This window comes from Phyllobates terribilis, unplaced genomic scaffold (assembly GCF_046119375.1).
Source record: "Phyllobates terribilis strain yellow unplaced genomic scaffold, ASM4611937v1 Scaffold_9__5_contigs__length_417890890, whole genome shotgun sequence".
In the NCBI taxonomy this organism is placed as follows: Eukaryota; Metazoa; Chordata; class Amphibia; order Anura; family Dendrobatidae; genus Phyllobates; species Phyllobates terribilis.
Genome location: NW_027362769.1, coordinates 346002256 through 346027456, shown reverse-complemented (window position 1 = coordinate 346027456; position 25201 = coordinate 346002256). Strand labels below are relative to the sequence as shown.

Genomic DNA, 25201 nt, shown 5'->3' with positions numbered 1-25201 from the left:
TACTAATACTTTTGGATCAGCGGTATGTCCTAAAAATCAAGAGACTGTGTACTAGGCCTGGGGGGCCACATGGGCTGTGCAGTGCTGCCTCCGCTCCTATGGACACAAAAATGCATGTTGGGCTGGCTGCTTACATGTAGTCGGAGAGAGGAGAGGTATGTACTATGGTGCCCTGTGCAGATGTCTATGGGTCTCCTTATATCTGAAAAATGCAGTCCCTTGACCCCCGTGTGGAGACTGTTATCAAGCTATCTATGCTTGTGACACTCCATTATAGTTTATGGGAGCTGTGCCTTGCTAACCTGTTAACCCAACATCAGTGACGTAACTACCGTCCTATGGGTCCCGGGGAAAAATGTAGAACTGGGCGCCTGCCAGCATGTTGGTCAGATGGACAATGATACTGTAATAATGTCCTCCATCCTGGCCCCCATCCTGTAATAATTTCCCCGTCGTGGCCCCTTTCTTTTATAATGTCCCTGTTCCTGGACCCTATACTGTAATGATGTTATCCATCCTGGCCTTGATCCTGTAATAATTTCCCCGTTCAGGCCCCTTTCTTTTATAATGTCCTCCATCCTGGCCCCTATCCTGTAATATTTCCCTGTCCTTTCCCCTTTATTTTATAATATCCCCCTTCCTGGACCCTATACTGTAGTAATGTTCCTCATCCTGGGCCCCATCCTGTAATATTTCCCTTTCTTGACCCCTTTCTTTTATAATGTCCCCCTTCCTGGACCCTATACTGTAATAATGTTCCCCATCGTGGCCCCCATCCTGTAATATTTCCCTTTCCTGACCCCTTTCTTTTATAATGTCTCCCTTCCTGGATCCTATAATGTAAGAATGTTCTCCATCCTGGCCCCCATCCTGTAATAATTTCCCCCTTCAGGCCCCTTTCTTTTATAATGTCCCCCTTCCTGGATCCTATACTGTAATAATGTTCCCCATCCTGGCCCTGATCCTGTAATAATTTCCCCTTCCTGGCCCCTTTCTTTTATAATGTCCCTGTTCCTGGGCCCTATACTATAATAATGTTTTCCAACCTGGCCCCTATCCTGTAATATTTCCCTTTCCTGACCCCTTTATTTTATAATGTTCCCCTTCCTGGACCCTATACTGTAATAATATCCTCCAACCTGGCCCCCATCCTGTAATAATTTCCCCGTTCAGGCCCCTTTCTTTTATAATGTCCCTGTCCCTGTTCCTGTTCCCTATACTGTAATAATATTCTCCATCATGGCCCCTATCCTGTAATATTTCCCTTTCCTGACCCTTTTCTTTTATAATGTTCCCCTTCCTGGACCCTATACTGTAATAATGTTCCCCTTCCTGGACCCTATACTGTAATAATGTTCCCCATCCTGGCCCTGATCCTGTAATAATTTCCCCATCCTGGCCCCTTTCTTTTATAATGTTACCCTTCCTGGACCACATCTACTATATAATTGTCTTATCCCGTCTGTCTGTCTGTCTGTCCAGGAAATCCCGCGTCGCTCATTGGTCCGGCAGCGGCCAATCAGCGCCGCGGGATTTCAGAAAAAAGATGGCGGCCGTTAGCGGCTCATCTGCGGGACGGAGGTCAGCGGCGTTGCAGCCGGGAGATGAGCGGCGCGAGGCGCTCATCTCCCGGCCGGTAACAGCAGAAGGACCCCGACCGCCGGACCCATCTGCGGGACGGAGATGCAGCCGGGAGATGAGCGGCGCGAGGCGCTCATGTCCCGGCCGGTAGCAGCGGAAGGACCAATCACCGATTTGAGCGCCCGAAGGACCAATCACCGATTTGAGCGCCAAATTTAAATATCGGCCGCGACCAATCAGCACAGTAGTGGTTAACTTTAGCCGCAAGATCAGTGATTGGTCGCGGGCCAAGACCGCGACCAATCACCGATTTGTGCGGCACATTTAAATAGCGGCCGCGACCAATTGGATGTCAGCGCCGCTCCCCGGTCCTCCCTTCACACCCTTGCCGCATGGATGTCAGCGGCGCTGCCTGTGCGGATACTTCTGCTGCGACAACCCGGGACATGAGCGGGCGCTCGCAGCTGAAGTATCCCGACCCGCAGCACCGCTCCCCGGTCCTCCCTTCACACCCTAACCGCTGATGTCCCCACAGTATCCGCATGGTGTTACAAAGATCCGGACATTTGTGTTAAAAATCGCTGATTGGTCGCTGGCGGTGCCCGCGACCAATCACCGATTTGGGCGCCAAATTTAAATATCGGCCGCGACCAATCACCGATCTTGGCTCCACATTTAAACACCGCTGTACTGATTGGTCTCGGCCGCTATTTAAATGTGCACAGGCAGCGGCGCTCCCCGGTCCTCACTAATACTATTCCGCTCCCCGCTCCTCACCAATACTATTCGCTGATTGGTCGCGCTCTCCGCACGCGACCAATCAGTGATCTTGGCGCTAAAGTTAAACACCGCTCTGCTGATTGGTCGCGGCCGCTGCCCGCGACCAATCACCGATTTTGGCGCCACATTTAAATAGCGGCCGCGACCAATCACCGATCTTGCCGCCACATTTAAACACTGCTGTGCTAATTGGTCGCGGACGCCAGCCGCGACCAATCAGCGAGATTGGCGCCAAATTTAAACAACGCTCTGCTGATTGATCGCGGTCGCTGGCCGAGATCAATCAGCAGTATTGGCGCAAAATTTAAACAACGCTATGCTGATTGGTCACGGCCGTCAGCCGCGACTAATCAGCGATTTTGGCGCCAAATTTAAACACCGCTCTGCTGATTGGTCGCGGCCGGCGACCAATCAGCGATTTTGGCGCCAAATTTAAACCCCGCTCTGCTGATTGGTCGCGGTCGGCGGCCGCGACCAATCAGCAGTATTGGGGCCAAATTTAAACACCGCTCTGCTGATTGGTCGCGACTAATCAGCGATTTTGGTGCCAAATTTAAACACACTCTCCAGTCCTCACTAACGCGGTTCGCAGATTGGTCGCGGCCGCTGCCCGCGACCAATCACCAATATTGCCGCCAAATTTAAACACCGCTTTGCTGATTGGTCGCGGTTGCCTAACGCGACCAATCAGCGATTTTGGTGCCAAATTTAAACGCCGCTCTGCTAATTGCGCCCCGTCGGCCGCATACCTATTCTAGAATACCCGATGCGTTCAAATCGGGCCACCATCTAGTACTGTAATAATGTTCTCCAACCAGGCCTGTAATAATTTCCCCGTCCTGGCCCCTTTCTTTTATAATGTTCCCCTTCCTGGACCATATACTGTAATAATGTTCTCCAACCTGGCCCCCATCCTGTAATAATTTCCCCGTTCAGGCCCCTTTCTTTTATAATGTCCCCCTTCCTGGACCCTATACTGTAATAATGTTCTCCAACTGGCCCCTATCCTGTAATATTTCCCTTTCCTGACCATTTTCTTTGATAATGTTCCCCTTCCTGGACCCTATACTGTAATAATGTTCCCCACCCTGGCCCTGATCCTGTAATAATTTCCCCATCCTGGCCCCTTTCTTTTATAATGTTCCTCTTCCTGGACCATCTACTGTAATAATGTTCTCCAACCTGGCCTGTAATAATTTCTCTATCCTGGCCCCTTTCTTTTATAATGTCCCCCTTCCTGGACCCTATACTGTAATAATGTTGTCCAACCTGGCCCCTATCCTGTAATATTTCCCTTTCCTGACCCCTTTCTTTAATAATGTCCCCCTTCCTGGACCCTATACTGTAATAATGTCCTCCATCCTGGCCCCTACTCAAGGGCACACATCCAGATGAAATTGGCATCGGTGGGCCCCTCTCCCACACAGGCCTGGTCGCTGTCCCATTTTCTGCGACCATGATCATTACGCCTTTGCACAACCTCTGTAATCTTCAATGGAGGGGGCCATATGCATTCATGACCTTCTCCTCACTGGAATGCTGAAAAGAAGAGAGGAGGACCTCCATTCTTGCAAAAAATGTGACTGCCCCTTTAATTTTCATTGTGGCCCTTGCGAGTGGTTCTTTATGGTCATGTGGTCCCTGGACCAGAAGAGGCTGAGCACCCCTCGTCTAGGCAGAAGCCAGACCCCACTGATTGTGGCATGACTTGGTAATGTTAGTTTTTGGAATACCTGTTCCTCTTGTTTTGCATTACCTATGCCTTGTGCGTTGCAGTGGGGGGCACCATCGCCTCCGCCGGTGGTGTAGTAAAGATGGCTGCTGACTGCTGCACATGTGAGCTCCTATATTACTGCATTTGCTTACAGACATAGGCAGCAGGCTGAGCTGATTTCCCAGGACAAAGTATTTGCAGCTGGGAAAATAGCTCCAACTTTGAAGACAGTTTTCCCAGACATTCCACCCCCGACTGTTCTTTAGCTAAACAAGTTAGGGGTACTTCGCACTCCATTTGTAAAGTTTTGCTGTTTCGCAGTTTAGCACCGTCTTCATCTCAGCGCTATAATTGTCGCCCCCATCATGGATTGAAGCTGTAGATGCATCACATCCTGTACAATGTATAGCACCTGGCACGGTACTACACACTTAGGCTGTGTTCACATGTCCAGTAATCATCCATTAGAATGGATCCAGCAGCAATCCATTGACAAAAAAGTTGTGCAGACTCAACTTTTTTGTCCGTTTTTAAGTGACTGATCCATTTAGCGGGATCTGTTTTTTTTAACATTGAAGTCTATGGAAAACGGATCTGTTAATTAGTCATCCGTTTTTTTTTCCCTTTGAGAAGGATCCATTTTTTTGCTTACATAGAATGGATGGCTAATTAACCGATCCAGCAGAGATCAGTTATTTAAAAACGGACAAAAAAGTAGTCTGCACAGCGTTTTTGCCTACGGATTTCTGCTTACTGGACATGTGAGCATAGCCTTAGAACATTTTTACACGCAGTAAATGTGCTGCAGATATTCAGCCGCAGAATAGCTTGCAGAAAATCCTCAGTCTATTACAGTACTAGCAAAGAGTGTTACACACCTGTCCCAAGTACGGGCTATGCTCCTTTCACCCCGGTCCGCTAGTTTGTCTGTGCACCACAACCTGCTCAGTACCCGTCTGCCGCTTCCAGGGCCTCTTCTGCCCGTCTGTCGCCTCCGGGGCCTCTTCTGCCCTTTTGCCATCTCTGGGGCCTCTTCTGCCTATCTCCAGGGCTTCGATTGCCGTCTCCGGGGCCTCTTCTACCGTCTCCGGGGCCTCTTCTGCCCATCTCCGGGGCCTCTTCTGCCCATCTCAAGGGCTTCGTCTGCCGTCTCCGGGGCCTCTTCTGCCCGTCTGCCGCTTCCGGGGCCTCGTCTGCCATCTCCGGGGCCTCTTCTGCCCATCTCCAGGGCTTCGATTGCCGTCCCCGGGGCCTTGTCTGCTGTCTCCGGGGCCTCTTCTGCCCATCTCCAGGGCTTCGTCTGCCATCTCCGGGACCTCTTCTGCCCGTCTGCCATCTCTGGGGCCTCTTCTGCCCATCTCCAAGGCTTCGTTTGCCGTCTCCGGGGCCTCTTCCGCCCGTTTGCAGTCTCCGGGGCCTCTTCCGCCCGTCTGCCGCCTCCGGGGCCTCTTCCGCCCGTCTGCCGCCTCCGGGGCCTCTTCCGCCCGTCTGCCGCCTCCGGGGCCTCTTCCGCCCGTCTGCCGCCTCCGGGGCCTCTTCCGCCCGTCTGCCGCCTCCGGGGGCCTCTTCCGCCCGTCTGCCGCCTCCGAGGGCTTCTTCTGCCCGTCTGCCGCCTCCGGGGGCCTCTTCCGCCCGTCTGCCGTCTCCGGGGGCCTCTTCCGCCCGTCTGCCGCCTCCGGGGGCCTCTTCCGCCCGTCTGCCGCCTCCGGGGGCCTCTTCCGCCCGTCTGCCACCTCCGGGGGCCTCTTCCGCCCTTCTGCCGCCTCCGGGGGCCTCTTCCGCCCTTCTGCCGCCTCCGGGGGCCTCTTCCGCCCGTCTGCCGCCTCCGGTGGCCTCTTCCGCCCGTCTGCCGCCTCCGGGGCCTCTTCCGCCCGTCTGCCGCCTCCGGGGGCCTCTTCCGCCCGTCTGCCGCCTCCGGGGGCCTCTTCCGCCCGTCTGCCGCCTCCGGGGGCCTCTTCCGCCCGTCTGCCGCCTCCGGTGGCCTCTTCCGCCCGTCTGCCGCCTCCGGTGGCCTCTTCCGCCCGTCTGCCGCCTCCGGTGGCCTCTTCCGCCCGTCTGCCGCCTCCGGTGGCCTCTTCCGCCCGTCTGCCGCCTCCGGTGGCCTCTTCCGCCCGTCTGCCGCCTCCGGGGGCCTCTTCCGCCCGTCTGCCGCCTCCGGGGGCCTCTTCATGATTCCTTTTTATTCCATGTGCTAGTGATTTGAGATCATGTGCCAACTAGACTCCCTTCCGCTAGAACATAAGGAAATGGTGGAGAGACTACTTAACCCATGACTGCAAGTATGCAAATCGCTTACATGTGGTCAGGTGACCTTCTGCTCACACGGGAATATAGGGGAATCTTGACAGTGTGCTCAATGTCACAATTCGGCAATGTGGAGTCACATAGATTGACTGCAGACTTTTCTTCTGAGACCGTGCAACCCCTTAAAAATGTGTAGAATAAGGAAGAATCTGTGTCTGTAGACTTATAAGTACACCCAGGGTCAGAAGGTTCCAGCTAGGGACCTAATATCCCAGAGGTGTCCACTATTGGAACTCCCCTTTAAGCGGAACCTTTGCAAAGTTTTTCTACATTTTTATGAAAATCTTAAAAGTAGAGTTTTCCGTTAAGACATCATTACTTAAAGCCTTTAATTACAACGGGCTGAAAGCTTCTCACTAGATGCCCAATGAGTTAAAATGGATGTACTTCTGATGAGTTCAGTCTCCATAATAATGTATTTGTTACCGCAGATACAGCGATCGCCCTCCTCTCTGACATTGTGTTTTGGCTGTAGAGCTGCCGATGTCTCTCACTCGTTATACATCACTTCTCCGGCACTAGAATTCTTTTCATTTTTTTTCTTTCTTTTAAAATAGCGATGACATAAGTGAACGCCACAGGCCTGAGACTCAACTTTGCTGCACAGAAGCTAATGGGGAGCTGCAGCAGGGAGGTGCAGCAAGAGGGGCGCTGTAAGTGCAGCACTTGGGAGAGTCCTAGTATTTCTCTCCACTATTTCCATAGTCTTTTCCATAGTCTGGGTCATTTTGTAAATATGTGAGTCTCTTAGCATTGGCTTTGACATGGAGGAATGGCGAAACAGCACGAATATCGCTCCGGGAAAACGGTTCTGGTCCGTATAGGTTCTGATTGTCAGAGCTGATACTGAATGTTACATGAATGTCGGTGAGATGCATTTCTTATATGCTGTGTAGCCGATTGCCAGTTTTCTGGATCAACTGCCATTTTGTATCTCTTTGTGTCCCAAATAATGGTTTTGGATATAACCCTGATGATGACGATGCAGTGTCTAAAGTGTACCTGTGCCTTAACACAAAACATGAAAAAAAAAAAGGATTCAACAAGTTAAAACAACTTTTGGTACTCATATCAGTCTTATATGTCCAGGAACTGCTCCGATGCTCATGCTCTGTCATCATTCTCTTCATCAGCATTCTACTAGTACTATAGGTGCTGGAACTTCCTTTCCCTCACTTCCTGGCATGTATTGAATGAACTGGAAGCCCGCCTCTCTGTTATGCCTGTATGCAGTGTAGCAGACAGCAGAGACCTGTCTCCACTTCCTGTAATCCTTCTCTACATCTCTGCTGTTAAAGTCAGATTACACTTGGCAACAGGCAGTGGACAGCAAGTTAGACAGAAGTGAAACACCTGGTGGCCGAATACAGGCGTTGTCAGAGCTTACAGATTCTTTTTTTTAAGAGTTTTTCAGCTTAGGAAAACCCCTCTTCCCTGGCTGCAGTTTGCTGCAATAACAAACTAATTGTGCTTCGCTTACCCTTCCCAGGTCCATAATTAAGTCTCTGCCATTGCTCCCTGTTGTCTGGTATATTCTGATGTCACGCTTACAGCACAACACCCAGCCACTGATCTCATCTGCTCTGCCCACGTTGGCGGCACAAGCTGAACAGCGCTGAGCTCACGCTCACAGAACATAACAGACCCCGGGAGCATCAGTGGAGACTTAGCACTATACCTGGGGAGGGTGAGTACATTTTAGAGGGGTTCACTGACCGCCAAAGAACAGCTATGTTCTGTGGGGAAACCTAACCGCAAATGTTCAATTTTTTTTGCAGCGCCACCTATAGGGGAATTATGCATAACATAGATGCCAATTCAAGACAGTGGGTTGCCTTTGTAATGCCAGGCAGAACAGGTTCTCCAGAGTTAGAGACACTCTTTAAAACCGCTCTCAATTTTTTTAAAGGGGTGTTCCAGCCTAAGCAAGTTATCACCTATGCAATGGATAGATGACAGTTGTTAGTTCGGTGTGGGTCCCATAGCTGGGCCGACCCCCCCCACTGATTGCCAGACTATAGTCATGGTAAATGGTGCAAAATGTGACTCATACGTCTTGTCACAACATTCAAGTCTATGATCTGAGCAAAGAAATGTACAGGTATCTTTATTGTCATCGATGTGAATTGTGCAGCAGGATGCATAGGTGACCAGAAGCACATTTTAACTCCACCTCACCATGGGGAACGTGGGATACAAGTCCCCCATTTTGGCGACCAGTGGGGTTCCCATCAGTCAGAACCACACCGGTTGAACTATTAAGTTGTTTTTCCTGGATTTTTAAATTTAGGCAACTTTGATATTGTATTTTTGTGAAGATACACAGAATTCCCATCTGACCCCTCTCCCCCAAACCTCATCCTAATTTTATTCAAGTGTCCTGGCACGAGCGACGAGCCTAGCTCCTTCTGTGGCCATTTCCCTTTGGAGTAGTCCATGCCAAGGTTCTTGAGTAACCCACCGAACTCCTGTGACATCCTCACCCCAGGCATTTTAACAAGAGTCTGTCAGCATAGAATCACCATCCAAACCACATACAGGCACTTGGTGCACCCTTAGTGTGGCCAAACATTTAAGGGCACCTACTTTTTTTTCCCTTTATCTCCACCTCTCCTGCTCTTCTTTGATTGACAGCTCTGGCATTATAGAGCAAGAAAAGGCAGAGATGAATGGAAAAAAAAGCAGGTGGGAAGGTGCACTAAAATGTTTGGCCACACCAAGGGTGCACCGAGCACCTGTGCTTTGTTTGAACAGTCATTCTGTGCAGCGACACAGACTAATAAAGAACACATCTGTTTTCTAATGGGATGATAGGGGATCGCTAGGAATTTGATGTCCCCCATGATTCCTTTTCCTGCTCATAAATGGAGTCTTAATCTAAAAGTATTAATGGGTCAAGGCCTGTATAGAACTTATGACAGTGTTCACATTGTAAAAAGCAATTTAGCGAGAATATGAAAAATATCTATTAAGGGGACGGAAGACTTGAATGTTCTTGAAGGATCAGTGGAGAATTGTGTATACAGACGTTCAAGTCCCTTTTGTAACCTTTAACACTTGAAGTGGGAACATCTGTCAGGATTAATGAACTTGCCACGTTTCTTTTCACTTCCACAATGCTGTTGTTGTAGCGCTTTGTTTTCAACCTCGGTTAAAGGTGGATTTCCAAGAACTGGCTCATGTAATCGTCCCGGATGAAGAGCTGCGTTTTGGGCAATACACTTCTGCCTAGTGTCGCCAAGGATGCGGTACCTCGAACGACGACAAAGGAACCACAAGGAATTTCCGTTGCGCAGATTTATTTATCCTTAATATAAAATTATTTGCTCAGCTGCTTTCAAAGCCACCACATTTTTATTGTATGAGAAATTATGTAAATTTCTCAGCAGGAGCATGACTTATTTGTGATCGAAGCAGCCCCATTCTGCATTTTTCCTTTTTGGAAATGTTTAACGATTTGGGTAGAAATTCACAAAATGATTCCATAAAAAAAAATACAAGAGTGAGAAATTAAAGAGAGTGATGTGTTTATTTACCAGGGACATGTATCGCTTGAACGTTCCGTTGAGAGTTCTAGAATGGTTGCCTTCTAGTCTATACAGTGCCAGAAAAAAAGTATTCACACCCTGTGAACTACTTAACATTTTTCATGTTACACCCACAAATTTAATTGTATTTTATTGGGATTCTATGTAAGATACCAACACAAAGTATTTGAGAACTGTAAAGGAAATGATACGTGTTTTTATTTAAATATTTTAAAAATATAAAAATATTTGATGTTCATTCCTACTCAACTCCCCATAGTCTGAGTCCCCCAAGTAAAATCCTGAGTGACCAATTGCCTCCAAAAGTCACATAATTTGTAAATTGAGTCCACCGTGTGTCTAATTTCTTCTCAGTATAACTACAGCTGTTCTGTGAAGGCCTCAGAGGTTTGTTTGAGAACATTAGGAATCAAATAGCATCATGAAAACCAAGGAACACACCAGACATGTCAGGGATAAAGCTGTAGAGAAGAGTAAAGCAGGGTTAGGCTATAAGAAAAATAGCCCAAGCTTGAACATCTCACGGAGCACTGTTCAATCCATCATCAAGACATGGAAGGAGTATGACACAACTGCAGACTTACCAAGACGTGGCCGTCCACCTGAATTGACATCCCAAGCAAGGGGAGGACTAATTAGAGGAGCAGCCAAGAGACCCATGGTCACTCTGGAGATGCTGTAGGGATCCACAGCACAGGTGAGATAATCTGTCCACAGGACAACTATTAGTCATATACTCCGCAAATCTGGCCTGCATGGAAGACTGGAAAGAGGAAAGCCATTTTTGAAAGCAAGCCATAATAAGTCCCATTTGCAGCTTGCAAAAAGCCATGTAGGGGAGACAGCTAGTATGTGGAAGAAGGTGCTCTGGTCAGATGAGACCAAAGTAGAACTTTTTTGGGCTAAATGCAAAACGATATGTGGCGGAAAACTAGCACTGCACATCACCCTGAAAACACCATCCCCACTGTCACACATGGTGGTGGCAGCATCATGCTATGGGGAGGCTTTTCTTCAGCAGGGACAGGGAGGCTTGTCAGAGTTGTTGGGAAGATGGATGGAGCTACATACTGAGCAATCCTGGAGGACAACTTGTTAGAAGATGCAAAAGACTGGGGCTTAGGTTCGTCTTCCAGTGGGAAGACACCAACCCTAAACATACTGCCAGAGCTACAATGTGATGGCTTAGATCAAAGCATATTCATGTGTGTGAATGGACCAGTCACAGTCCAGATCTAAATCCCATTGAGAATCTGTGACAAGACTTGAAAATTGCTGTTCAAGGACGCCTCCATCCAATCTCACTGAGGTAGAGCGAGTGTGCAAAGAATGGGCAAAAATTTCAGCCTCTAGATGTGCAAAGCTGATAAAGAAATGCCCCAAAACACTTGCAGCGAAAGGTGGTCCTACAAAGTATTGACTCAGGGCTGAATACAAATGCATGTTACAATTTTCAGATTTATATTTTTAAAATACTTAAAAAACTATGTATCATTTCCTCTACACTTCACAAATCCTTTCTACTTTCTATTGGTATATCACATAAAATCCCAATAAAATGCATATAAGTTTGTGGGTGTAACTTGGAATAATGTGAAAACGTTCATCTAATATATATAATCGTCTTATCCCGTCTGTCTGTCTGTCTGTCCTTCTGTCCAGGAAATCCCTTGTCGCTGATTGGTCCGGTCGCGGCCAATCAGCGACGTGGGATTTCAGAAAAAGATGGCGGCCGTTAGCGGCTCATCTGCTTCACGGAGGTCAGCGGCGATGCAGCCGGGAGATGAGCGGCGCCAGCCGGTCATCTCTCGGCTGCTAGCAGCAGAAGGACCCCGACCGGCGGCGCCGCTGCCCTCCATTCGGCTACCGTCGGGAGATCAGCGCCTAGGGCCGCTGATCTCCCGACGGCAAGTGCTCATCTCCCGGCTACTCGCAGCGTAAGTACCCGCACAGGCAGTGCCGCTCCCCAGTCCTCACTAATAAGATTCGCTGATTGGTCGCGGCCGCCGGCCGCGACCAATCAGCAGTATTGGCGCCAAATTTAAACCCCGCTCTGCTGATTGGTCGCGGTCGCCGGCCGCGACCAATCAGCAGTATTTAGAAATACGAAATCACTGCACTCCCTATGTGGGTGCTCGAGTAGGGGCCGAACCCTGGTATACAGTTCAAAAAGCCTTGGCACTCAAATGTCCTTTGTAAGTGAAGATTTATTGTGGAACTAAATCTGCACACAGAAATAACACAAAACGTTTCGGTCTTAATGACCTTCTTCAGTTGAAAGTTAGTTCTGCGGATAGTATGAGGAGGAATAGGGTCCCAGTCGGGCTGCCTGCTACGAAGCACATGGGGGCTTGGACATCACAACGCGGCATCCACCGCTCGTAGTTGTCAGCAGTAATCAGCAGTATTGGCGTCAAATTTAAACCCCTCTCTGCTGATTGGTCGCGGTCGCTGGCCGCGACCAATCAGCATTATTAGCGCCAAATTTAAACCCGCTCTGCTGATAGGTCGCGTTCGCCGGCCGTGACCAGTCAGCGATATTGGCGCCAAATTTAAACACGCTCTCCAGTCCTCACTAACACGGTTATCTGATTGGTTGCGGCCGCCCCCCGCGACCAATCACCGATATTGCCGCCAAATTTAAACACCGCTCTGCTGATTGCGCCCGGTCGGCCGCATACATATTCTAGAATACCCTATGCTTTAGAATCGGGCCACCATCTAGTGGAATATAAATACTTTCAAGGCACTGTGTGTATATGTATATGCGTATATGTATGTGTGTGTGTGTGTGTATATATATATATATAATGTATGTACAGTTAAAGAGGACTTGTCACTTGCTCAAAAGGTCTGTTAAATACTTTGTAAAAATCTTTTAGTTGCCATGATTCTGCCACGCTTCTGTTTTGTGCCTCTCCTTTGCAGAGACATTCATATTTGTTGCTTTTGGAGCTCAATATGGGAAATCTCTGCTTGTAGTCCAACTCTGCATTTCTTCAGAGTCTTTTCGGGGGGCCTGCACTTTTACCCCTCTCTCCCAGATGCTGCCACTTACAGCTCAGCAGTATCTGAGACTCCTAGATCAGCTGTTGAGCTGTGATTGTCAGTGTCTGGGTGGGTTTAAAGTACCCCTTCCCCAGAGAAGCAAGCAAAGATTTCACATACTGCGCTCCAGAAGAAACAAATTTGAATATCCCTGCAATGGAGGGAAAAAAATGGCAGAATCAAAGGTAGTTGAGGATATGTCTAACATTTTTTTCAGCAATTGATAGGTCCTCTTTAAATTCCTGCAAGATATGTGTGTGATTGCATATATGTTATTGGTAATTTATATTTATGGGATACTCCTAAAGATCCCAATACATCTATGTTGACAGACTTCCATTTTCCCTTATAGACATAGAGTTCACCCATTGGGCACCAAAGACAATATACAATATAGTATATAACATTTGTGATAGTTTTGTAGTTTTTTTTTACTATAATGAAATAACAGAGACTGTTCATAATCTTGTTTTGAATCTAAATCTGAGCTACAGTATATGTTGTGAGAATCTCCTGATAATCCTCTGATGGATGGCGACAATATTTCCCACTGCAGGACTTTTTTGTGTGAACGTGACTTAAATGATCATTTTTGTCTTTGAAATGGGCTTTTAAAGGTCCAGGTTCATAACATTTTTATTTTCCATGTTCTGGTCCTACTAGTCAAAACCATGATCCACATTCTTCTGCAATGACAAAATTTTTGCCAATAGTCATGACCAGTTGATGGTTCTCATCATGGTACCAAATGACCTTAATACTTGGTGTTTTGATAATGTGTTGGCATATGCCAGTGTTGATGGCTCCTGAGGAACTGTGGTCTAGGACCGGCACCATGCTTGTAGATCTTACATTCAATATACTTTTCATTCCAAGTAGACCATACAGGTAGACTTAATTTGCACTGCCGTTGGAGCTTCAGTCAGCATGTATACCACATTTGACGAAAAGATTAGCACAGCAGTGTTATACATGCCAACCAAAAGATGGAGTCCATCATGCAACCCAATTGGTGGTGTGTGTCGAATAGTGTTGAATTTGCTGTAAGGGTCCATCACAGCCTAGAAGAACTGAAACTATGACTTACTTTACCGAAGTTGATTTACCTTAAATTTATACATGGTCATGAAACTTGTACTCCTTTGACATAATATCAAGGACCTCATCAGTTTTCCAAAGACGGTTCTTTGAAATCTGGAGCTGAGTTTAGTTTATAGTGAAGCCTCTAATGGTTTTTGAATCTTTTCGAGGAAATGCATTAGTGTTGTTTTGTTTTTTTTTCAAATGCCATACAAAAGCTAGAATGCAATTAAGCGAAGACTTCTTGGAAGTAATTATGTAAAAATCAAGGACATCCATCGTCTAGGGCAGAGTTTCATTCTCACTATGTTTATGTTGGTGGAACTTATTCATATTGGGCTTCTTGAATGGACGTATTAGGATCTCCTCAAGGCCTCGAAATAGCTGTGTGTCCAGGGAGCATATTTTGGTATAACAACCTGCTACATTGGTTATAGTGAGGACCAAGTACTGTGCCATTGTCCGGGGAGAGTGTCTCATGAGGCTTCTTTAGGGTACTGTAAAGAGTTTGACCTGGAGAGGTCTGGACATCAGTCCTGAGTCGTGGCTCTCCTACAAATCTGCAAGGATAGTGGCTTAAAAAATTATTCTCAATCTCTTTAATGGGGCTAAAACAGTGGCCAGTCTCCCAGAGAAGGTGTTCAGCTCTTACGAGCTGTTTCCAATAGAGCTTGTAAGTGCTTCTCTGAAGCTGACTGGATCAGGCCATCTTCAGTGCTTTGCTACTTTAGAGCAGAGATGTCAAGCTCAAACACACAGAGGTCCAAAATTAAAAACTTGGACAAAGTCGCGGGCCAGCTAGTGTACAGTATAATGGGCCCCACATAGTCCTCCATACAGAATATTGGGCCCGAGATAGTCCTCCATATAGTATTATGAGCACCACATAGTCCTACATACATAATAATGGCCCCACGTAGGGGTGGTGGCTTTGGTGTCGCTAACCAAATAAAACCACCCTGCGGGTCAGATTTGTCCCATGGGCCAGGGTTCAACATGTATGCTTTAGAGGGAAAGCTGCCTCTGCTTTCTGTGTCAGAGAATGTACAATTTGGGCTAGTGGTACATCCATGCCGCTGAGCCAGACTGTCAATCAAGAAGGAGCTCTCCGCCCCCTGGCAAGCAGGAAACTAGAATAATTTGGCACTTCTAAAGAAGGACATGAGAAAAAACCCTTTTACACTTCATGGGCATCTTACGGTGTGTATTTACCATGAAAAAACACTTGAAATTCTCCAGCTTTCTTGCAGAGTATTAGGACAGACACAATAAGACCACACTTCCTGTTTTCTGTAGATCACTTGTCTGCTTTGCTGTGTAGGCTGGGACAGAGTGAACAGAGCAATCTCATTGTTATTAAAAGCTGAGCGAGTTTTTCATTGCTCTGCTGTAGCGTTGGAGCTGTGTTCTAAGATAAACCTCTGTATGCTTTTTTCTATAACTTCGTCCTTTCTCTTATCAGGATTTTAGTCTTGGAGGATGGGTCGATCATCATGCACTAGCTTGCTGTTAGTAAGGCATCTAAAAGTTGTAAAAATGTCGTAAAACACCTTGATGTTTTGTTACATTTTGACAATTTTTCATGATATTTACGCTCTCATCTATTTAATTTGCATGTAGAAATGTAGATTCATTTGACAACTTCTTATGTTAATAGAAGGAGATGTTTAGAAGAAAATCCATACTGAAGCATGCGTCATGGAGCGCCGCGTGTCTGCTGTTTCTAAAGCCAAATTGATATTGAAGTGTTTACCGCTTGTGCTAAATCACCAGTTTCTAAGGCAACATCTCAGTGACAGGTACCATTTTATACCCCTTGAGAAAACACTTTTTAATACTTTATTTCTCCAGAATTGACCATTTCGTTATGTGATTTATAAAAGCTGTCGTGAGAAAAAGGGACAATGTCCGCCTTCGGTTTATTGAACTGGTCGCAGGCGTTTCACTAACGTGCGTTGAGGATTTTGGCCCCATTCACTTTTTTAGACACTTCCTGTGCCTTTTCTGACAAGGGGGCATGATATGTGACACCAAAAACTATGAGAAAATTTTTTCACGCAAGGTGAGGGAAGGAACAAGTGTACAACGATGGGAAGAGGGAGAAGGGAGCCCAACAACTAGGGAAGGGGGGAGTGGAGACCGCTAGGCATATCTGATATCACCCTGTCTACCCTACCATCCCTATATAGGTTCTTTACCTATCGCCGATCAGGAAACCTAATCCCTGAATGTCCCTAGAGCTAGGCCCTAGGTAGGGAGGGAATGGGGTGAGCACTAATCAGGCCCCACTATAACTAAAGACAACAAGGTAAACAAACAAAGGGGATACACTTAGCTTGAGAAGACACCAGAGAGATAACACCAACTGTCCTCCAAGGGAACTCCAAGAAGACACTAGCCGACTACTTGCACTACAGGCATGGACAGTGGAACATAGAACTATCACAGGCGACTCTCTGGAGACACCGACAGTTTTTAACTACCTAGCTAGAGTGTGTCAATTAGCAGTAGAAGGTGGAGGTCGCTGCTGGGTCCTAAAGGAAGAAGGCTATCATTACACTACAGAGATGAGAGGATCAAGAAGGCGTCTGCAATGCCAAGCTCAGTGACCTTCTACAACCGGATCCAGAACGACTGTCTGTCACACTTGATGCACCCGTGACACATTTTTAGTGCAAATTTGTGGCAGAAAATAATTCAACTAATTGTTAGTGTAAAGTTAGACTAAACAGACTAAAAATGCATTCAGTTGAATGAATCACTGTGATTAAATTTGGCGTATTTTAAGACCATCTAGTTTAAAGTTTTCACTGTCTAAAAATTAGACAATCGTGATAAATATGCCCACAAAAAAATGAGAAAATGTCATCTAAATGGTTGAAATTGCAGGAAAGTTGCATAACTTTCTTAAGCGGATTGACTGTGTTGGTTATATTTTCATTATTAAGGAGAGACTGTCAGCACAAAATGACTGTTCAAAGCACAGGCACTCGGTGCACACTTGGTGTGGCCGAACAGTTCAGGGCATCTTCCTACCTACTTGTCTTTCATCTATCTCCACCCAGATCTTCCTTCACTGACACGAGTCAGTGGAGTGTGGAAATAAATGATAAACAAGTAAGATGGAAGGTGCACCGAACTGTTGGGCCACTCCAAAGGTGCACCAAGAGCATGTGCTTGGTTTGAACAGTCATTTTGTGCTGACAAACTCATTTTAAATATTTGTATTCTGACTGCTTATATGATAGTTGTATTGATAATAGAGATAGGAGAGTATACATCGGTGTGATTATGTATAGAGTTGTATTGTAAAGTTGATTGATAATGTCTTTGGCAGAAAACAGTAAAGTTAAAGGGATTGTCTCAATGGGTAAATTTGGACGGGGAAATGGGTAACACTGCATAATGCTGGTAAAAACAAGTAACTTTGCAATTTAGGTTTTTTAAAAAATCCTCTATGTTCTCAAGAAAAGAGAGATTTTTAATTCTATACTTTACAGCTCATTGCTTAGGTCTCCGGCCACCTCTGTAGTCTATCAGAGTGGCCGGTTTCCTAGCCAAAGCGCGTATGCTTAACTAATTATGATTTGACGACTCCATTAATTTAAAGTAATTTCTACATCAATACAGAGGACCATAAAACAGATGTAACGGTGACGTCTTCATCTCTAGTGGAACGGTGACGTCTCCTCCTCCTACTAATGGAACGGTGAGGTCTTCTGCTGCTAGTGGAATGGTGACAACTTTTCATGCTTCTAGTGGAACGGTGACGTCTCCTCCTGCTGCTAATGGAACTGTGACGTCTTCTGCTGCTAGTGGAATGGTGACAGCTCTTCATGCTTCTAGTGTAACGGTGACGTCTCCTCCTTCTGCTAATGGAACGGTGACGTCTCCTTCTGCTAATGGAACGGTGACGTCTCTTCCTGCTGCTAGTGGAACGCTGACGTCTCTTTCTGCTGCTAGTGGAACGGTGACGTCTCTTTCTGCTGCTAGTGGAAGGGTGACGTCTCTTTCTGCTGCTAGTGGAACGGTGACGTCTCTTTCTGCTACTAGTGGAACGGTGACGTCTCTTTCTGCTGCTAGTGGAACGGTGACGTCTCTTTCTGCTGCTAGTGGAACGGTGACGTCTCTTTCTGCTGCTAGTGGAACGGTGACGTCTCTTTCTGCTGCTAGTGGAACGGTGACGTCTCTTTCTGCTGCTAGTGGAACGGTGACGTCTCTTTCTGCTGCTAGTGGAACGGTGACGTCTCTTTCTGCTGCTAGTGGAACGGTGACGTCTCTTTCTGCTGCTAGTGGAACGGTGACGTCTCTTTCTGCTGCTAGTGGAACGGTGACGTCTCTTTCTGCTGCTAGTGGAACGGTGACGTCTCTTTCTGCTGCTAGTGGAACGGTGACGTCTCTTTCTGCTGCTAGTGGAACGGTGACGTCTCTTTCTGCTGCTAGTGGAACGGTGACGTCTCTTCCTGCTGCTAGTGGAACGGTGACATCTCTTCCTGCTGATAGTGGAACGGTGACGTCTCTTCCTGCTGCTAGTGGAACAGTGACATCTCTTCCTGCTGATAGTGGAACGGTGACGTATCTTCCTGCTGATAGTGGAACGGTGACGTATCTTCCTGCTGCTAGTGGAATGGTGACGTCTTCTGCTGCTAGTGGAATGGTGACAGCTCTTCATGCTTCTAGTGGAATGGTGACGTCTCCTCCTGCTGCTAATGGAACGGTGACGTCTTCTGCTGCTAGTGGAATGGTGACAGCTCTTCATGCTTCTAGTGGAACGGGGACGTCTCCTCCTTCTGCTAATGGAACGGTGACGTCTCTTCCTGCTGCTAGTGGAACGGTGACTTCTCTTCCTGCTGCTAGTGGAACTGTGACGTCTCTTCCTGCTGCTAATGGAACGGTGACGTCTTCTCCTACCTCTAGTGGAACGGTGACGTCTCCTCCTGCTGCTAGTGGAACGGTGACGTCTCCTCCTGCTGCTAGTGGAACGGTGACGTCTCCTCCTCCTGCTGCTGCTAGTGGAACGGTGACGTCTCTTCCTGCTGCTAGTGGAACGGTGACGTCTCCTCCTGCTGCTAGTGGAACGGTGACGTCTCCTCCTGCTGCTAGTGGAACGGTGACGTCTCCTCCTGCTGCTAGTGGAACGGTGACGTCTCCTCCTGCTGCTAGTGGAACGGTGACGTCTCCTCCTGCTGCTAGGGGAACGGTGACGTCTCCTCCTGCTGCTAGGGGAACGGTGACGACTCCTCCTGCTGCTAGGGGAACGGTGACGTCTCCTCTTCCAGTATCAGCGCTGACAGCAGAACTACCTGCATTGGATTCAGATAGTTGCCAGTAGGTGAGGATCGCTTAGTTTATTTTTTACAGCTGTGAGCCCCTGGGAAACTTCCTTTTTGCCCCCACAACCCCCCTTAAGCTTCTTGCTGGTTTTTATGTTTACACTGAATTTTTTCTTATTATCCTGTTCTCCCTCTAGGACATACTTTACTAATGCTCCATGTTCAGCGGGCTCTTGGGTATATGATATGATGATAAATGTTCTTTATGGATCTTATTGTTAATGTTGTTATTGAGAATCGATAAATAAAATGTCTGCACCGTGCACAAATATAAGTTATGATGTGAAGATTCTGCCGTCTTGGGAATGTTTTCCTAGTGTATATATATATATATATATATATATATATATATATATATATATATATATATATATATATATATATATATATTAATGCGCAGCTAAAAAAAAGTGGCGACATATTGACTGTGGATGTCAGATATAGATATTCCCAGGGGAGCAGGGTTACATTGTGGGGGAAAAAAAACTGGAACAAAAAGAATAATTTCTATGTGTCCTCTATGATGAGAACAGACGCCTTCTTTCTCTGCTTCAGCTTCTCATGATATGTAGGGAACACCAACTTTGTTTTTAAAGGGGTTGTCCACTTTATAAAAAATTGGCTAACAGATGATATATTGACAATTGATAAGATTGATTTTTTTATATTTTTAGGTCCATAAAGGGATTGTCTGATCTTAAGGTACAAGACTGCAGTCACTCTGTTTGAGCTGTGAGGATTCTCCAGTACCGCTGCAGGAGCATTTGGGTGCATGAACACAAGCGTGCAATTTGCTTACGTGCAGTTTCATTCCGACTAGACGTGAATTGAGCAAGGCAGAACACGTCTAGTCGGAATGTGTCTGGAAGTAGGCAAATCGCTTACTTGTGGTCACATGACCGCCGGCTGCCGGCACCGGAGAATCCTTACAGAGCGCACATGAGTGATTGCACATAGAGTGACTTCAAATTTATACCCCAAGACTGGACAACCCCTTTAAATGCCTGCAAATCAGAGTATACGCTTCTGCCGCCTGAACCTGTACACTTCTGTGATGTGTTTTGAGCAATCAATCTTTAGGGCTCTTGGGACCTGTACCCCCATCGCTCTGCAAGGAATTTAAAGGGAACCTGTCATCTCCAGAAAAGCAATTTAAAATAGAAATCTGCAGATAAATAGCATTTTAATCATGTCTGGCTGCCTTACTGGAGCAGCAGCAACGGAGAAAAAAATGAAGTTATAGTCTTCCTGCCGTCACTCGTTTCCAGAGATCTAGGCGAAGCATGGAGCAGTTAAAGGGGTTGTCTAGGCTTGAGGTGCAAGTCTGCAGTCACTCCATGTGACTGCAGGGCACAATTACCGTAATGCAGGGCAATTAATTAGTTTCAGATCTTATTTATCTGCCTTTTAAAAACTTTTGCAAGTTTTCATAGGTTGCAATCATCTGTTTTTAGGGGAAACTGGAGAGTTTTCCAGCAGACCCATAGAGAATGAATGGCACGGTCACATGCATACATGGCCACTGCTCCATTCTGAAGTGGCTTTTCAGAGATCTGTTCTCGAGATCTATGGGGGGAGTCACAGCGTTCCGACCCTCATTGTTCTGCAAGATTTCACTTATCCTGTTAATTATGGGTATACCCTTAACGAGCACCAACTGACCCCCGTGCACACCATGAACCATTTAACTGCCTTTGTAGAACGACGCTTAAAGGGGTATTCCCATCTAAGAGATCCTATCCCAATATGTTGTAGGTGTAATAATGATAGTATACCTTCAATTAGAAAAGAGGTATAGTTCTTCTGATTCGCTATGTCGCTTACCCCATGTGCAGGGCATTGTAGGAGCTTAAATATCCAAGATTGCGACCACTCATACAGTGACAGTTAGCTAGTGGTCTTAACCATGGATATCGAAGCTACTGCTATGCCCTGGACATGGGGTAAGAGACATAGCTTATCAGAAGAACTATATTACATTTCAAATTATTTGCTCATATTATTATTATTTCACCTAATACATATTGGGATAGGATCTTGGAGATGGGAAAACCTTTTTTTTTTAAGAATTTTGCATGGTCCGTTACCTAGTCAAGGAGTGAGCTGTGTTAGCAGCCTGCTCGCACCTCTCCTGAAGATGGATCCAGCCTGCGCGTCTCCCATTCGACAAATACGCCTGTGCTAGCAGCCTGGGTGAGTGAACAGTTCGGAGCAGCGGTGCGACCTTGCCGCTGTCAATCTTCAGGAGCGCACCGCCCATAGCGAAGCTGGGAGCTGGAAGCGGTGCGCTTCTGAAGCTTCTTCTTGAGACGACCCCTTTTAAATGTGTTTTCTCTATGTAAATCTGATTTTCAGATACTCACAATTCATTGTTCCAGAACTGCACATTTTTGTTTTTCTGCAGAGAACATTTCATATTTGCTACCGAGGACATTTTTGCATATTCAGATCTTTACGTGAGAAATTCTAGTTGCTGTGGACATCCAGATCGCTATTTTAAGTCCGTGTCTCTGGAACCAATTACGAGGTCCGAGATAAAGAGGATTGCCTAATTCATGTTTGTTATAATTGGACAGGAATAACCTGAGAAAATGGGGGGTTGAAAAGTTCACCCTGAATGTGTTCTGCTTTTAGCTTCGGACTACCAGTCTTAGAAGATCAACAACTTCTATCCCTAATGGCCATTTTTAATAACTGTTCTTACGCTGGAGCAGCGTCCCACCAGGACACCCCCAATAACTACTAATTATACTATACAAGTAATATTTATCATATCCTGGCCGGCAGATGATCGAAGAGGTTTAGGTATAGGATAGTCAATGGGATACTATCGCTGACCCCAAGCGCTTTTCACTCTTCTCTACAGTCCGCGTAGCGCCAATCCAATTCAATGCGGCTTTCTGATATAGAAATCCTGTTCTTGAATACCCCGCCAGAGAGTTAGTATTGGGGTACCCAATGTAGAGAATGATTGGGAAAGCCTAAGCCCCTTTAAGCGGAAGAATAATAAATAAAATGTATAAATCTCACAGAAAACCCAGCAATAACATAATTTTCTAAGTGATACTTCTAAATAGTAAATAAAGCTGCACTCTGTAATGCTATACCATGCAAACATGAAATTGGAATTGCATTACTGCTCTAGAAAATAGATTAAAATTCAATGGCCAATTCATGTCTGCCTAGCAACCAACGACAAGTCGATCCTCTTTGTTGGGAGCCTAGCCTAATGCGATACCTCTCCTGGACTGAATAGCCTACAATTATATGGGTAGGTAGGATCCTGCTATGATGCTACATTTCCATATAATTGTAGGCTAATGAGCCCGGCAGCCCAGGAGAGGTATCACATTAGGTTAGGTTCCCAGCAAAGAGGATCGACTTGTCGTTGGCTACTGGGCAGACATGAATTATCCAATTTATGCGCTAACTATCTTCATTTTAAATTAATTTTCTAGCTAAATGTTACCGACATATTCAGTGATGACCGAATAATACCACCATACTGATCATTAATAAAAACCACTGTACTAAGACCAATATTACCCCCATGCAGGGATCAGATAATAGTTGATACCAGTTGTACACAAGAGGTCTGTAAATAGTATACACGTATACATACAGGTAATATAGTGATCACCAGTGACGTTTCCAGTTGAAGTCATTAATTTTCTCTTTTTTTCTTCATCCGCCACACACCGTTATACACATGTGGTCAAGTAGGGTTGAAAAGCAATGTCTGACTTTCATTTGTTTGTTTTCATAGATTTTTAATTTATTATTATTTTTATTATTGTGCAGTCCAACTTGCAGGCATCATGTTGTAGGACAGGGGACGCTGAGCAGATTGATATATTGTTTGTGAGAAGAGATTCAGTATAAACCTGAGCTTTAATCAATCAGTGACTGAAAGCTTGCAGACAGAGGTAGCTGTCAGTCACTGGTAGCTCCGCCCACTGGACTGAACCTCCCAGAAAGAGCCGAGGATTAAATGATGAAAACTCAGGTCATACTTAATCTTTTCTCACAAACAATATATCAATCCGCTCAGCTCCTCGCTATGTATAACATGCCGTCTGCATTTTCATGGTGACCGATTTTTTTTTTTTAACAATGTCCTCATTGTGGCCTCCATTCCCTAATAATGACCCCTGTTGTGACTCCATTACACTAAAAATGTCTCCTCAATGGTCCTCTCAACTAACAGTTTAAAAAGCCCAACCATGCCATTTGCCTGTCCCCACTTCCAAAACAAGCGGCTCGGCTCCTTCTTGTGACGGGACACCCAACGTCAGCTGCAGCTGCTGGCTTCTGATAAATCTGTGCCCTACATAGGTATTGCAGGGCAGGAAGCCAGAGGCCCTCAAAGATTTCAACCTGATGTACATCCACATACGCTCTGGCCATCGGCGGGCTCCCCTCTGCTCCGGACCTGCTCGGGACTTCATCCTCCGTAACCACCACCTGCTGTTAGGTTGTTAACAAACTTTCAGATTACTCACTATGAGACTTAAAAATATCTTCAAGCTCTCATTTCTGGTAGCTAACACAATTTCTGGCCATTATGTCGCTTGTTTGTTGCATTTTTCACCAGGTTTTTATGTTTTGCAGGCTCTTACTCTATTTTTCATTTTCTTTTAAGCCAGTGCTTGGAAACTAGCTGCAATGATGTCTCCCATGCACAGCACACAGAAACAGAGGGATTCCACAGCTACATACATTATTAATTAGATGTCAAATCTCTGATGAGGCTGGTGTACTTACTATGAAAAGCCATGTCTGAATTGTTGTGGAATCCTTTTAGAAAGTACTGCTTTAATAGAAACTACATACATTAGTAATTAGATGTCAGATGTCTAATGAGGCTGGTGTACTTACTATGAAAATCCATGTCAGAATGGTTGTGTAATCCTTTTAGAAAGAGCTACTTTAATAGAAACTACATACATTATTAATTAGATGTCAGATGTCTAATGAGGCTGGTGTACTTACTTTGAAAATCCATGTCAGAATGGTTGTGTAATCCTTTTAGAAAGAGCTACTTTAATAGAAACTACATACATTATTAATTAGATGTCAGATGTCTAATGAGGCTGGTGTACTTTCTTTGAAAATCCATGTCAGAATGGTTGTGTAATCCTTTTAGAAAGAACTACTTTAATAGAAACTACATACATTATTAATTAGATTAATTAGATGTCAGATGTCTGATGAGGCTGGTGTACTTACTATGAAAATCCAAGTCAGAATGGTTGTGTAATCCTTTTAGAAAGAACTACTTTAATAGAAACTACATACATTATTAATTAGATGTCAGATGTCAGATGAGGCTGGTGTACTTACTTTGAAAATCCATGTCAGAATGGTTGTATAATCCTTTTGGAAAGAACTACTACTTTAATAAAAAAAAAAAAAAAATGACCATTTTAGTAGTCTAGTTGGAAGCCGGCTAGAAAACCCAAAGTTTGAAAACCACCGATAGTGACAGTCATATGTAGATAGGTGTGTGGCCTATATGTTATTTTTTATTTTTCCGGCTGAATATTTTTTGATGTGTAGTACATGAGACGAATGTGATATATATTATGTTTTCTGCCTCATTTCCTTTTATATTAACACATTAAAAATAATGAACCTCGTAGATCTTGCATGATACTAAGAATCACTGGCTCACAGCTCATTACCCGTTAGCCATTTCTCATTAGACTATGGATTTCACACTTGGGAAACCTGCTAAATCTTAAGCCATGTTCACACAGTTTGTTTTTTTTTGTTTTTTTTAATGTTGATTTTTCTAGATGAAAAATTCATGA

The 25201-nt window shown here is 45.5% G+C and overlaps 1 protein-coding gene across 3 annotated transcripts in view; it reads left to right on the top strand.

Moving 5' to 3' along the window:
* CHLSN (cholesin) overlaps nucleotides 1-25201 on the top strand; it is a 279333-nt gene that overhangs the window by 20279 nt on the left and 233853 nt on the right. The window lies entirely within an intron of this gene.